This window comes from Dryobates pubescens, chromosome 17, assembly GCF_014839835.1.
Source record: "Dryobates pubescens isolate bDryPub1 chromosome 17, bDryPub1.pri, whole genome shotgun sequence".
Lineage (NCBI taxonomy): Eukaryota > Metazoa > Chordata > Aves > Piciformes > Picidae > Dryobates > Dryobates pubescens.
The window spans coordinates 5,129,070-5,145,185 of NC_071628.1; the positions used below are offsets into that span (position 1 = coordinate 5,129,070).

At 53.0% G+C, this 16,116-nt stretch overlaps 1 protein-coding gene across 1 annotated transcript in view; it reads right to left on the reverse strand.

Annotated features, from left to right (window-relative positions):
- Positions 1-16,116, reverse strand: part of NTRK3 (neurotrophic receptor tyrosine kinase 3) — a 272,999-nt gene that overhangs the window by 115,849 nt on the left and 141,034 nt on the right. The window lies entirely within an intron of this gene.

The following is a 16,116-nucleotide window of genomic DNA, read 5'->3' on the forward strand; positions in this document are numbered from 1 at the left end:
TGGTGACTCCACCACCTCCCTGGGCAGCACATTCCAATGGCCAATCTCTCTTGCTGGGAAGAACTTCTTCCTAAAATCCAGCCTAAACCTCCCCTGGCACAGCTTGAGACTGTGTCCTCTTGTTCTGGTGCTGGTTGCCTGGGACCAGAGATCAACCCTCACCTGGCTACAAACTTCCTTCAGGTAGTTGTGGACAGGAATAAGGTCTCCTCTGAGCCTCCTCTTCTCCAGGCTAGAGGACTGGAAAGACATTGAGATGTTGGAGTGTGTCTGCCAGAGAAGGGCAAGGAGGCTGCTGAGGGGTTTGGAGGGTACTGTGCAAGGAGCAGCTGAGGGAGCTGGGGTTGTTTAGAATGGAAAAGAGAAGGCTGAGAGGAGATCTCATTGCTCTCTACAGCTACCTGAAAGGAGGCTGAATGACCCTGGTGTTGGTCTCTTCTCCCAGGTAACCAGCAACAGGACCAGAGAAAATTGGTTTGAGTTGTGCCAGGGGAGGGTTAGGTTGAACATGAGGAAAAACTTCATCAGTGAGAGTGTGACCAGATGCACCCACTCCAATTCATCAACTGCCCCTTGTCCTGTCACAGGGCACAAGTGAGCAGAGGCTGTCCCTTCCTTCCTGACACCCAGCCCTCAGATATTTATAGGCATCAATTAGATGCCCTCTCAGTCTTCTCCTCTCCAGACTGAACAGCCTAAGGCTCCAGTCCCTTCATCATCCTTGTAGGTTGCCAAGTCTCCTTCTGTGGAGACTTTCAAGCCCTGTCTGGATGTGTTCCTGTGCAACCTGCACTAGATTCTATGGTCCTGCTCTGGCAGGAGGGTTGGACTCAAAGATTTCCAGAGGTCCCTTCCAACCCCTGACATCCTGTGATTCCCTGCTACAGATGGTCAGCCAACAACCATGGTCTAGCTCCCCCAGCCTCCTGCTACAGCCATGACTCCTAACACCCAAGTGCCTGCTCCCAAGAGCATCACTGCTCTAGTTGGGCCCTAACCAATGGCAGGCTGGTTCCCATAGGTGAAAAATCAAGCCATGAAGGGAAGAACATCTACCCCTGAGAGTCAGGGCCTGCTTCCCACACAGAGCTATTGCACAGCATTCATCTCTATCCCAGCTTTTGGCTTATGCTTAATTTTATTTTTAGACCTTCCAATTCCAGCCTTTTCTATCAGCTGCCAAAGCTGGAAGCCTCAGGGGACATCAGGTCTGAACACATCCTTCCCCACTTCCATCTATTCTCACCCCTCCTAGGGGCTGACCTGCCAGCCAACATCACAAACACCTCCACCACCAAGGAAAACTTGAATCCATGCTGCAGCCATTCCTGCTGTGTAAACACAGGATCCTGAGGAGCTGGGAGATGCAGGGGACTGCAGCACTGCAACCTTCCATGGGGACACCCCTTGCATATTCACATGGCAGGAAAAACCACACCTTGCTCCTGTCTGGATGCTACCAGGGGCTACAAGAAGCTCACTCCAAACCAAGCAGAGATGCTGCATTGAGGCTTCAATCCCCCTAACCAGGGGCTACAAGAAGCTCACTCCAAACCAAGCAGAGGTGCTGCACTGAGGCTCCAATCTCTCTAACCAGTGGCTTCAAGAAGCTCACTCCAAACCAAGCAGAGGTGCTGCATTGAAGCTTCAAACCCCTACCCAGGGGCTACAAGAAAAGCTCACTCCAAGCCAAGCAGAGATGCTGCATGGAGGCTTCAAACCTATTCAGAGAAGCCTGTCTTTTACCTAGCCTGCATAGCAAATGCCTCTCCTCCCATCAATAATCTACTTCTAATGGCACAATTACTGTATTATGTAGCACTAGCAACAAAGAAGGGAGTCTTCAAGCCATTTTACTCTCCAGAGCTTCTGGGAGAAGAGGGTGAAAGCTGGCTGCATGCAGTCATTTTGCCTGCATTAATCTAGGCTAAAGGCTGCTCATTTCTTTTTGGAGTTTCAAGGATTGTTTGCTCTTCCAAGTGGGCTATAATAAAGTTCTTGTGTAATTAGCAGAGTCCTGGCAGCCCTGAGAGGTGTTACAGTCACAAGGAAAGAAAGAAACAGATGAGTCTCTCTCTCTTTATTGTGAATTTCTTCTGGCAGGTTCTGGTGGGGTTTATTTTACATTACACCCCAAGCCCAGGTGACTTCCAGCTTTCAAGATGCAGAGGCAAACAATTCAGCTCCAAACTTCAGCAGCAAGATGCCTCTGCTGGGAGCTCCCACACTGGAGTTCTCCCAGCACACAAAGCAAACAGGCAGTTTGGCTTTCAGTGATTGGGGTCACCTTGTCCTTCTGTGCTGTCAGTTCTTTGCATGCAAACCAAGAGGTTGGGGTCTTGCATGGTTTCTTCTGGCTGCTCCCTGGACAAGAGCATCACTGCTCTAATCTAATGACCTCTGCATGTCAAGGTGCAGCTCACAAAACAAGGCACAGCAGCTAGTACAGGCTGTTGTAAATAGTTTGAGGAGAGAACATAAAGTTCTCCCTTGCAATGGAGCAGTGGAAGAGGCTACTGAAGGCTGATTGCTTTCCCCAAGCAGCCAAGGTGTTGCTTCCAGGGGGAGGTACTGAATCATAGAATGATAGAATCAATAAGGTTGGAAAAGACTTCAGAGATCATCAAGTCCAACCTGTCACCCAACACCTCATGACTAACTAAACCATGGCTCCAAGTGCCACATCCAAGCCTTTTTTGAACACCTCCAGGGATGGTGACTCCACCACCTCCCTGGGCAGCACATTCCAATGGCCAATCTCTTTCCCTATGAAGAATTTCTTCCTAACATCCAGCCTAAACCTCCCCTGGCACAGCTTGAGACTGTGTCCTCTTGTTCTGGTGCTGCTTGCCTGGGAGAAGAGACCAACCCCTACCTGGCTACAACCCCTGGGTGAAAAGGTGGTCAGCCTCTGTTCCAGCCTGGCCATACAGCCACTGCCAACCTGCTGCTTTGCAATGCCAGGAGAAGAGACAACCATGAAGACAGAAATTTAGGACCAAAATGAAGGTGATGTTAACCAACTTGAAAATGCTGCTTTTGGAAATGTCACCAGAAGCAATGCTGTTCTCTCTTCCCTCCTACAGCTCCTCTACAGCCAACTCCTCTTTCCCAAGAAAGACACCTCATTCAAACACCACCATTCCCAGGCTCATCTCCACCCTTTTTTCTCCCCCAGCCTCCCTGTCAGGCTATGCTGCATCCATCCCAGCAACGTTCCAGCTCTTCTTGCTTTGCTTATCCATTCTGATAAGCTGGGGTTGCTCAGCCTGGAGAAGAGAAGACTCCAGGGGAACCTAAGAGCTGCCTTCCAATAGCTGAAGGGATCCTGCAGGAAGGCTGCAGAGGGACTTTTCAGGAGGGTGTCTAGAGACAGGACAAGGGAGAATGGTTTGAAGCTGAGGGGAGCAGGGTTAGAGTGGAGCTGAGGAAGTTCTTCAGTAGGAGGGTGGTGAGACTCTGGAACAGGCTGCCCAGGGAGGCTGTGGCTGCCTCCTGCCTGGGGGTGTTGAAGGCCAGGTTGGCTGAGGCCTTGAGCAACCAAATGCAGTTGAGAGGAGTCTCTGCCCATGGTGGGGAGGTTGGAGTAGATCCCTTCCAACCTGAGCCATTCTCTGATCTCTTAAAAGAGTGAACAAATACTCTTCCAGATTGCCCTCAAAACTGCTTTTCAAAGCAATCTCCTGGCACTCTCTACTCAGCCTTCCTCCTCCCTGGGGCTAAACTGGAGTTTGGCTTGGTGTCTTCCTACACCTCCTTGTTTGCCTGGAAGCTCCCTGAAAGAGGATATACCTTTTAATCCACTCTATTCTATTCTTGAACTGCCTGGTTCCTTCACAGCCTTCTAGAGACAATTTGTTACTTAAGAAAAACTAAAGCAAATAAGAAGCCACAGTGCACAGGGAGCCCTGTTTGCATGATCACATCAGAACGCTTCAATTATTTATCAAGGATAAGAGCCATACATTGTGAGAAAGCACAGGCTCAGGAATCCAGGCTACTTTAGACCTAACCACAGATTAGAAGAGATAATGGTCACTTCATACACATCCATAACACAATGAAAGCTCCAGGGCAGACAGGTGAAGGAGCAACAAAAACTCCAGCTTGCTATCACAGTAACCTCCCCAAAGCAGCAGTGGGGGGGGGAGGAAAGATGATGGAAGGAGTAGCAAATGTGACCTCCAAGGAAAAAGGGAAAGAATTATGCTTTGTGCTGAGAGCAGATGACTGTAGGGACACATGATAACAGCCTTCAAATATGTAAAAGGTTGCAGCAAAGAGAAATATAATAGCTGTTCTCCCTGTCCACTGGGGATAAAACAAGAAATAATAGGTTTAAATTGCACTGAGGGAGATTAGGGGCTTGAATGTTTTCCCTAATGCCTCCAAGTATGGATGGTTGAGCCCTGGAACAGATAACCCAGAGATGCTGAGGGGCTCAGCCACTGCTGAGCTGGGAAGGGAAAGGTTAAAGAAACTCCTTTCAAGGACAGTTTAGCTACAGGGCCTGGAGCTGCTCAGAGCCTTCCCAGGCTGCAGCACTTTCCACTAAAAAAACCCCACAACCTTCAGCAAGGAGTGCTCTTCTCCTTTTGATGCTTCCCAAAAAGCTCCAAGCAGTCCTGCAGGCCAGGTTTGGGCAGTAGCTGAGACACTGTGAGTGCAGCACTGGACCAGAATTGGGCAATGGTCTCTGCCATGGGGGTTCAGAAAAAGACAACTCCATCCACGTCCCAGGCTGCGTGCTGAGGACAGAAACTGAGTTTGCTTGAAGCAGAAAGTGATGAGGTGAGTGGTCACAGCTTGAGTACTGCCTTCCATTCTGGGTGCCACAGGACTGGAAAGACATGGAGGTGCTGGAGGGTGTCCAGAGAAGAGCAATGAAGCTGGAGAGGGTACTGTGCAAGGAGCAGCTGAGGGAGCTGGGGTTATTTAGCCTGGAGGAGAGAAGGCTGAGAGGAGATCTCATTGCTCTCTACAGCTACCTGAGAGGATCACAGAATCACCAAGGTTGGAAGAGACCTCAAAGATCATCAAGTCCAACCTGCCACCACAGACCTCATGACTGAACCATGGCACCAAGTGCCACATCCAGTCCCCTCTTGAACACCTCCAGGGATGTTGGAGTGAGGCTGATGTTGGTCTCTTCTCCCAGGTAAGCAGTGACAGGATGAGAGGAAATGGGTTTGAGCTGTGCCAGGGGAGGGTTAGATTGGACATTAGGGGGAAAAAATACTTCAGTGAGAGAGTGGTGAGGGGGTGGAACAGGCTGCCCAGGGGTGCTCAAGAAGCTGCAGATATGGTGGCTTAGTGGCCATGGTATTTGGGTTATGGTTGGACTCGATGCTCTCCAAGGTCTTTTCCAGCTTTAGTGATTCAATGATCCTGAGTGCTCGGGGCTGCAGGGAAACACCACCCCTCTCTCTCACCAGCCCTCTCACCACCTCTGCCTCCAGGAGCTGTTGCTCAGAACACCATCTTCTTGATAAAAAAGGCTGACTTAAGAGCTCACTGTGCCATCCACGTCTGCCTGGGTAATATAAAGCAGCCATATAATTAACCTACTTAATTAGGAACTGTGTATGACCCATGCCTAGGAAGAAAGGCAATCCAAAGCGCTCTCCTGGTAAAGTGGGTCACCATGCCTTGCACAGCAAGCACTGAAGCAGCCCTCATTAAACTCCAGTACGTCTCACATATCAAATCCCTTCCTCCTCTGACTTCAAGCCTTTGCTGGCACTTCCCTGTTTCCCTGATCTTAATCTTAAATGCTGCTCTTCAAAGAGCCAGGTCACTGAGTGGCAAGTAGAGCATTGCAAGGCAGGAGCCCTCAGACCTAGCTTTAGAACTCAGGGCTATACACACACACCCCCCAGCACCTTTAGTTTTAAACACAAATAGAAAAGGAAGCCCTGACTTCAGATTAGCAGGAAAATAAGCAGATTAAATAATAATAATCAGAGAATCACAGAATCACCAAGGTTGAAAGAGACCTCATGACTAAACCATGGCACCAAGTGCCACATCCAATCCCTTCTTGAACACCTCCAGGGATGGGGACTCCACCACCTCCCTGGGCAGCACATTCCAGTGGCTGGGAAGAACTTTCTCCTCACCTCCAGCCTAAACCTCCCCTGGCACAGCTTGAGACTGTGTCCTCTTGTTCTGGTGCTGCTTGCCTGGGAGAAGAGACCAACCCCCACCTGGCTACAACCTCCCTTCAGGTAGTTGTAGAGAGCAATGAGGTCACCCCTGAGCCTCCTCTTCTCCAGGCTAAGCAACCCCAGCTCCCTCAGCCTCTCCTCCCAGGGCTGTGCTCCAGACCCCTCCCCAGCCTCGTTGCCCTTCTCTGGACACCTTCAAGTCTCTCAATGTCCTTCTTAAACTGAGGGCCCCAGAACTGGACACAGGACTCAAGGTGTGGCCTAACCAGTGTTGAGTACAGGGGCAGAATGACCTCCCTGCTCCTGCTGGCCACACTATTCTTGATGCAGGCCAGGATGTCCTTGGCCTTCCTGGCCACCTGGGCACACTGCTGGCTCCTGTTCAGCTGCTGTCAATCAGCACCCCCAGGTCCCTTTCTGTTTGGCAGCTCTCCAGCCACGCCGACCCCAGCCGAAGCCTGAAGACATTCCACCCTTGTGCTGCAGATGAAACCAAAGCCTCCCCCAGGGCTGCTCTGCGCACCAGCAAAGCAGGCAACTGAAACTCATAAACCAATAAGCCAAAGCCCAACAAATACAATTGAAAAACAGAGAGCCTAGCTGTGCTCAGAGCAAGATTGCATTTACTGTCTCATAAAGAGAGCCTCGGCCTGTCAGCCAGGCAAAAGGAAATCAATTTCTTAATTTTTATTGGCAGCTGTGGGCAGGAGGCCAAGGCAGAGCTCGGTGCCTGCGCAGGACCTGCCTGGAGCCAGACTGCCCTGGGCTCCAGCCCACCCTCTGCCCTCCTGCAAAGGGAAGCAGCAGCTTCTCCGCGGCTCCGGGGTCACCGGTCCCTACCGCAGGATGGTCCACCACGTGCTGCCTCTTTCCCCTGAGCCACAGAAGATCCCTTTCTTGTACAAAACGTTGGGCTTTGAAACTGGAGGCCTCCCTATCTCCAGCTCTGGGTGCTCCTCTCCGTCAGCACCACCTCAGCCACATCCAAGCGGCATTTTGCACACCCATACAGCTCAGCTCTGTCTCCCTCACTTATCCCTGCACCCTTGCACACCCATACAGCTCAGCTCTGTCTCCCTCACTCATCCCTGCACCCTTGCACACCCATACAGCTCAGCTCTGTCTCCCTCACTCATCCCTGCACCCTTGCACACCCATACAGCTCAGCTCTGTCTCCCTCACTTATCCCTGCACCCTTGCACACCCATACAGCTCAGCTCTGTCTCCCTCACTTATCCCTGCACCCTTGCACACCCATACAGCTCAGCTCTGTCTCCCTCACTCATCCCTGCACCCTTGCACACCCATACAGCTCAGCTCTGTCTCCCTCACTTATCCCTGCACCCTTGCACACCCATACAGCTCATCTCTGTCTCCCTCACTTATCCCTGCACCCTTGCACACCCATGCAGCTCAGCTCTGTCTCCCTCACTTATCCCTGCACCTTTGCACACCCATGCAGCTCAGCTCTGTCTCCCTCACTTATCCCTGCACCCTTGCACACCCATACAGCTCAGCTCTGTCTCCCTCACTTATCCCTGCACCCTTGCACACCACCTGCAATGTGCCATGGGAGCTGGAGGGCATTGCTGTAGAGGCTGGCCTGTAGAGCAGGGCTCTTGCTCTGACCATGCCATGCCCAGCTGCAGAGAAGAAGATAATAGAAGAATAGAATTAACCAGATTGGAAAAGACTTTTGAGATCATCAAGTCCAGAGCCTGCAAAGGTGCCAACCCCTCCTCTGCCACAGCCCAAGAGGCATAGACTCTCTCATCACACATATGAAAATTCATGTTCCTGAGCTTCACAGGCAGATCAAGACTCTGAGAACATTAATTTGACCTCTCAAATAGGTCTTACTCCAAACCTGTGACTTCCAGCCCCTCCAGCAGCAAAGGCAGGAGAAAATGGCCAGGCAACAATCCCTTTCCCCCTCTCCTGAATGAAATGATGAGTTTGGGTCTCTCACCATCTTGAGAAGATGAAGCTCCCACTGAACACTGGGGTGAAGTGAGCAAGGGCTTAGTCCAGGGACTCTGCACCCATCACTGGTCAGGTTGAACACATGGCTCTTCCCCCACCCCACTGCCACCTGCCACTGTCTTAAAAGTCACAGGTGCATCAAACAGCTCTGCCAGCCCCATCCTCAAGTGGGCAATCCCTACAAAGGTGATCCTTGAAGCACTCTGTCTCCTGCTGAAAGAGTCTGCCAAAATGCTGCTGTTTATAGAAGCCCCTTGCCCCCATTACAAATGGCAATTTCCTTCTCTCTCTGAATTCTTCAGGTGCTTGCAGAGGGGGAAGGCAGTTCTCACTGCCAGCAGGCAGCAGGGCAGGGGGGGACGCAGGCAGCAGGGCAGGGGGGAACGCAGGCAGCCGGGGCAGGGGGGGACGCAGGCACCCGGGGCAGGGGGGGACGCAGGCACCCGGGGCAGGGGGCAGGGGCAGGCAGCCAGGGCAGGGGGGGACGCAGGCAGCCGGGGCAGGGGCAGGGCAGGCAGCCGGGGCAGGGGCAGGGCAGGCAGCAGGGCAGGGGGGACGCAGGCAGCCGGGGCAGGGGGGGACGCAGGCACCCGGGGCAGGGGGGGACGCAGGCAGCAGGGCAGGGGGGACGCAGGCACCCGGGGCAGGGGCAGGGCAGGCACCCGGGGCAGGGGCAGGGCAGGCACCCGGGGCAGGGGCAGGGCAGGCACCCGGGGCAGGGGCAGGGCAGGCACCCGGGGCAGGGGCAGGGCAGGCAGCCGGGGCAGGGGGGGACGCAGGCAGCCGGGGCAGGGGGGGACGCAGGCAGCCGGGGCAGGGGGGGACGCAGGCAGCCGGGGCAGGGGGGGACGCAGGCAGCCGGGGCAGGGGGGGACGCAGGCACCCGGGGCAGGGGCAGGGCAGGCACCCGGGGCAGGGGCAGGGCAGGCACCCGGGGCAGGGGCAGGGCAGGCAGCCGGGGCAGGGGGGGACGCAGGCAGCCGGGGCAGGGGGGGACGCAGGCAGCCGGGGCAGGGGGGGACGCAGGCAGCCGGGGCAGGGGGGGACGCAGGCAGCCGGGGCAGGGGGGGACGCAGGCAGCCGGGGCAGGGGGGGACGCAGGCACCCGGGGCAGGGGGGGACGCAGCAGCCCTCTGCATCCCCTCCTTTTCCCATCTCAACCTCCCTGGCAGACCCAGTGTGGAGCATCCCTCCAATCTCACCGGGGACAGAGGATCCCCAAGCCTCTGGCATTCCTCTCACGTCCGTTCCTTTCCTTTCCCCCCTTTCTCAAGTTTATTTATTGAGCTCAGACACGAATCCTATAAGCACTCACCCTCAGGAATGGAAACATTAAGATCAAATTGTATAAAATATGAATTCAATGCACATGGAGGCACGAATGCATAAATCCAGCAGAACAAGCAACAGGGAAATGCTTACAGTAAAAACGATGAGACAATCTGATAATTAAAAAGGGAAGGAGCTGAGAAGACAGGGCTGTGCATGACAGCAAAGCCAGCCAGCACCCACAGCCAGGCAAAGCAGCAAGCACACCCAGACTGAAAGCTCCCAGCCCAGTGGCAGCAAAGCCCTTCGGCTCAGGAAGTGTATCAGCAGGAAAGGGACCACAAGCAGGGCGTGGGGAGGGAACCAGGAGAATGGTTTCGATCCTGCAGCACAAGGATCTGCTGGCCAAGTCATGACAAGCCAACACCTTCTCCCGTGTGAGAGGGGATGGAAAGTGGGAAGCTGCTTCATTTGCCAACAAAAAAAGGGTTTCTCACTGGTGAGGTCAGGTGAAGCAAGCAGGCAATAGTGCAGACAACAGTATTTTGCCTGGCCCATTCTTCCCCTGCCAGGGGTTCACGCTCCCCATGGGATACAAGGAACCAGCTGGGCTCCAACACATCCATCCTTGCAGAGAAACCTCCTAAGGCAGCATCGTGGCATGACAGAGCCAGCACTAGCAGCTCCCACAGGACAGAAACACACCTGGCTGAGGCAGAGCGAGAGGGAGCAGGGGCACCTGGAGAGCTGTATGCAGCCAACTGCCCTGCACAGTCCTGCTGCAGCCCTGCTGCCTCAGCCCCAAGGGCAAGGCTCAGAAAGGGCTGGTGAGGCAGGGTGGGCAGCTGTTGGGTACCAGATGAACAATGAGACATCAAAATGAGGTCCCTGTTCCCTTACCCCTCATGTACAGGGCCATCATTTCCAACCCTCTTTATGGGCTTGTCTCCATTTGAAGACAAATCTTCATTTTCTCCCCCAAGACCTCCACCACCCTGCTGCACCCATCTCCCAACCTCCATAGGTGGCCATCATCCTACCTGCCCCAAATCCTCTGCTTATTGCCATTTACTTCCCTCCCCCCCACTTCCTCCCCTCAACTAGAGAAGGTTTGGTTTTCTCCAAGCACAGTCCCCAAGCTGTCACCTCAGGGCCACCTTCAGCTCCAGAGTGGCACAGGTTTTACAAGGTGAGGGCTGGGCAGCAGCTGGGTGAAGGCCTCAGCAGCACCTATTAATCTGTTGGCTCACTCATCCCTATCCCAGGCACAAGGCAAAAAATGATATCAGCACTTCATTCAAACAGCACTGCAGCGAGAGTGGGGGAGAGCATGGGCCCAATTGATTTCCAGCATGTCTGCTCCTTACCTCCAGGTATAAATACAACAGCAAAATCAATGGGAATAACATCAGATCAGCTTCCTAATCTCTTCTGTGTGCAAGACATGCTTTATACACTGCAGCATTTCCTACAGCTTGGCTACAGGGGGCCCTGGAACCTCCCCACCCCTCAGTGTTCCCAGGTGCAGCCAATTCCTCACTCTCAGCTCCTCTGGTGAAAAGCTGCTGGAGCTGCAGACCTACAGCACAGCTCTTGCCCTGCTCCGTGGAAGAGGTCTCCCAAAGCAGTGTCTTGTCCATGTAAGAGCAGCTCTGACATGCACTTGCTGAGCCCTGGGTCATGTTAGCACTTGCTGAAAGGGAGATACTTGCTCCCCAGCCCCACCCCCCCCTTCCTGAGTGCATGGCAGCTTGCTCAGGGGCGATGGGCATCCAAGCGTGCTCAGATTTGCTGCCAAACACTCTGAGGTGGACAGTGCCATCCACACAGGGGCATGGGCAAGAAGGCAGCAGTGTCTGCTTTCCCCACACTCCCAGGACCCTGTGGCTGTACTTGGTCATGGGCTTGGACATGGCCCTGATGGCACTTCACCCCTTGTGAGCATGCAGCACCCAGAGCCTGAGTGACCTCAAGCAAAGACCCAAGCCTGGAGCAGGGCTGTCTGCTCAGCACTGAGCAGACACATTTCCTTTCTGCATTTCCAATTTATCATCAGCCCAAGGCTTTTATCCTCTCTCCTGGCCCCCAGCCACCACAGAGTGAGACTGTGACACACTGATAAACCTTTTCTCCAAACCCTTGCCTGAGTGAATGTGTGAATGCAGCAGGAGGCTGGGGCAAGGGCTGACTGGCCAGCTGTCAAGGGGCCACCTTCTGCAAACTCCAGCTCAGCGCTGAAGGGATGCTCTTCCCTCACCTCAAACCAGACCCTGGCTACATAGCTGCAAGATGGAGAGGAAAGGAGAGTTTTAGGCTCCACATCAGATATACCCTGCAATTCAGCCAGCAAAGGACATGCATTAAAGCTGTGGCAACTGCACACCTTCAAGACTGTGGCCAGTGTTGGGTGAAAGCTTTGGGATGTGACATCCAACCAGCTCAGAGTGCAGCTCCCTTAGCACAGGGGGACAAGCAGTGACATCTTGGTGAGAGGCTCCACTGGCAGCTTCACCACAAGCATGTCCTAGCCTGCTGCTGGATCACTGACTGACCTGAGCCAAGAGTGTGATGCTGCAGGAACCTTTGTCTGTGCCAGGAAATACTTAGAACAGAGAGAACCACCAAAGGGCTCAGAGGCAACAGCTGGGATCACAACTATCCTCCTGCCCAAGGATTTTCCTGACCTTTGCTGAGCCCAGTGCCCAATTCTGCTTAATAAACACCATCCATGGAGAGAAAGCCCTTCCAGAAGAGGCTCTGCAGCACAAGCCAGGGTAGCAGCACATCCTTCCCACCAACCAGGATCAGCAAATGCTGAAGGCAAGCGTGGGGCATGTTTCTCCTTAGCTCCTTGCCTGTGTCCACCAGCCATCCTCTGTCCCCCCCCTTCCCACATCTTGGCCACTGCAAGTTCTGTCTTGGGTTGTCTTGATCTGCTTGGAAAGCTTAGCTGCCATGAAGGCAAGCTGCTTGTCCTCTGGCTCCAATCTCTTACTGCAACGAGTGCCAATGGCAGTGTCACTATCAATTTCATAATGTTATTGGAGAGATGTGAAACTGGGCCAAGTCCCATACTCCTGACAGGCCATCAAAGGGGTGGGGATTGTGGGTAAGGAGACAGGAAAGGCAAAGGCTCCAGATCAATTAGCCTGACCAGGCTATCTTCCAGCCACATCACTCCCTGCTGACACCAGTACCTCCTGCCCAGAGCCTGTCTCCCCCTGTGCTGAGAAGGTTTTATTTTGTCCAGTGGTAACCAGAGCCCCTCCAAACCCAAAGAGCTGTGTGTCCCCCTCCTCCAAACACCCAGTTTACCAAATTCCCAGGACAGAAAGTTCTTCACAGAAAGAGTAATTGGCCACTGGAATGTGCTGCCCAGGGAGGTGGTGGAGTCACCATTCCTGGAGGTGCTCAAAAAAGGATTGGATGTGGCACTTGGAGCCATGGTTTAGCTGTCAAGAGGTGTTAGGCACAAGGTAATAGGTTGGACTTGATGATCTCTGAGGTCTTTTCCAACCTGGTTGATTTTATGATCTGATGATCTAATGGGCTTGTTCCAGCTCTAACTTCAAGTTCTTGTGGTGCAGCCTCCTTCTGTCCCAGACAGCCCCAAGAAACTCATCATCAGAATCAGTGTTTAGCATCTGCTGGTGAAGCAGTACAGAGCCCTGTGTGATGCTCAGGCATCTCATTTTGATCTACAACTCTGCTAGTAAAAACCAATGGACCAGAAGATAATGTCCATGCCATTGGAATGTGCTGCCCAGAGAGGTGGTGGAGTCACTGTCCCTGGATGTGTTCAAAAATGGATTGGATGTGGCAGTTGGAGCCATGGTTTAGCTGTCAGGAGGTGTTAGGACCGAGGTAATAGGTTGGACTTGATGATCTCTGAGGTCTTTTCCAACCTTCTTGCTTCTATGCTTTTGCTGTCATTACAGGACAGTCATTTTCAGCCCCCTTTATTTTAACTTAATATTCTGTCAAGATTAACCAAACAAAAACCCCAATATCACATTAAAAACAATAAACAAATTCCCTGCTCTGCACTGCTCAGAGGTTTCAAAAGGAAGGAGCATTGCAGATGGGAAGGACCTGGCACACAACACGTGGTTTGTGTCTCTGCTCTGCGTTTTTCTGCTTGGTTTGCTTTCAGGAACCTGCTTGGACACTGGAAGGCAGCTGGGCAGTACCACCATCTGCTTCTCATGTATGAATAGAATAGAGTAGAATAGAATAGAGTAGAATAGACCAGGTTGGAAGACACCTTCAAGATCATCGAGTCCAACCCATCAACTAATCCAGCACCACCTAATCAACTGAATCATGGCACCAAGCACCCCATCAAGTCTCTTCCTGAACATCTCCAATGATGGTGACTCCACCACCTCCCCAGGCAGCACATTCCAATGGGCAATCACTCTCTCTGTGTAGAACTTCTTCCTAACATCCAACCTCCCCTGGCACAGCCTGAGACTGTGTCCTCTTGTTCTGGTGCTGGCTGCCTGGGAGAAGAGACCAACATCCATCTGCCTACAACCTCCCTTCAGGTAGTTGTAGAGAGCAATAAGGTCACCCCTGAGTCTCCTCCTCTCCAGGCTAAGCAACCCCAGCTCTCTCAGCCTCTCCTCACAACAAATGGCTGAAGAAAGAAGGAGGATCTGCATGTTGCCAAGAATTTTTTGTAGCCTTACAGGGTAGGGGGTGAGCCGCTGACATTCTCCAGGCAGAACTGACTGAAAATGGACCAATGCTTTTGTGCTCAACTAAATGCTAGCTGCAACACTGATCCACTGGTGTTTCCCAGGATGCTATGGCTTACTCCAAAATGTATGGGCCTTGGTCCTAATGGTGATGGCTTTGCTTGAAAGTCAGAGAAGTGGCCCATGAAGTTAGAATAGAATACAATGCAATAGAATAGACCAGACCAGGATGGAAGAGACCTTCAAGATCATTGAGTCCAACCTATCACCCAACACCATCTCATCAACTAAACCATGGCACCAAGCACCCCATCCAGTCTCTTCTTAAACACCTCCAGTGATGGTGACTTCACCACCTCCCTGGGCAGCACATTCCAATGGCCAATCACTCTCTCTATGAAGAACATCTTCCTAATATCCAGCCTAAACCTCCCCTGGCACAGCTTGAGACTGTGTCCTCTTGCTCTGGTGCTGCTTGCCTGGGAGAACAGACCAACCCCCACCTGGCTACAACCTCCCTTCAGGGAGTTGTCGAGAGCAAGAAGGTCTCCCCTGAGCCTCCTCTTCTGCAGGCTAAGCAACCCCAGCTCCCTCAGCCTCTCCTCACAGGGCTGTGCTCCAGACCCCTCCTCAGCTTTGTTGCCCTTCTCTGGACACCTTCCAGCAACTCAACATCTTTCCTAAACTGAGGGGCCCAGAACTGGACACAGGACTCAAGGTGTGGTCTAACCAGTGCTGAGCACAGGGCAGAATGACCTCCCTGCTCCTGCTGGCCACACCATTCCTGATGCAGGCCAGGATGCCATTGGCCTTCTTGGCCACCTGGGCACACTGCTGGTTCATGTTCAGCCTACTGTCAACCAGTACCCCCAGGTCCCTCTCTGCCTGGCCTCTCTCCAGCCACTCTGAGACCTGCAGAGGGTGTCACTGCTTTGGGGGTTCCACCTGCCTCACTGAGACACTTATCAAGTCCAAGAGGGTCCTGTGAACAGGGATATCAAACAAGCAAGGGAGAAAAAAGATTGGGAGATGCAGAAGGGAAGAGAGAACATCTCCCCAGTCAGAGACCTTGCTGCATTGCTGATCCACCAGCCCAAACAACCCCTTTAATAAATTAGAGAGCTATTAATTGAAATGGCTTCCTCTGTCCCCACGCTGCCAGTTAATCTGTAATTCAGATGGATCAGTCAGAAGGCAAGAGTCCAGCATATAAAATGATTAGTTCCTCCAAGGCCTGGGGAAATTTCCCTTTCTAACCAGCCTAGCACATTCCCCTCCCCACCGGTGAGCTGCAGGCATGGAGGTGGCTCCCACCAGAGGTCACTGAGGAATGCCATTTGCATCTCAATGCCGGGGCTAGCCAATGCAGGGCCTGTCACTGCCTTGCTGGGTTGGCATTTCCAGGGGTGGGCTCTGCCACAGCCCTTGCAAGGAGCTTACTTCACACCTCCCGGTGCCTTCCTGCTCTGCAAGTCCTCAAAGGCTCGGCTCCCAGCCAGTCAGCCTGACACCAACGCTTTTCAAGACCAGAGTTTTTATGCTGCAAGAGCATAAATCATCAATTAAAGCAGATAGGCTGGTCTGCAGAAATGCAGCAGCTACCAATCCTGCCCGAGAAACGAGCAGCTGGTACCCAAAGCAAGGGTGGAGGCTGGGGCAGGGTACATCTCCTCTCCCCCAAGCGGAATCAGCCCCCGATCCGCCCCTGTCATTTGCAAGGGCAGCAGCTAACTGGAACTCTGGCCTCTGGCTGGAGGACACCAGTGACACAGAGCAGCTCGAGAAAAGCAATAGTGAGCAGGAGTTAACCAGATGGACATGCTGGAGAAGGTGGTTAGGAAACAGGGACAAGCCATATGAGGCTCTGTGTGAGATCAGAGGCACCTGAGCACGGTGCCAGCCAGCCCTGGAAGAAGCAGAGTCCAAATAAACATCTTCCCATAGCCAGGACACAGGCAGGAGGAAGGTGAAAAGCCTACTAAAAAGGACTCTTGAAA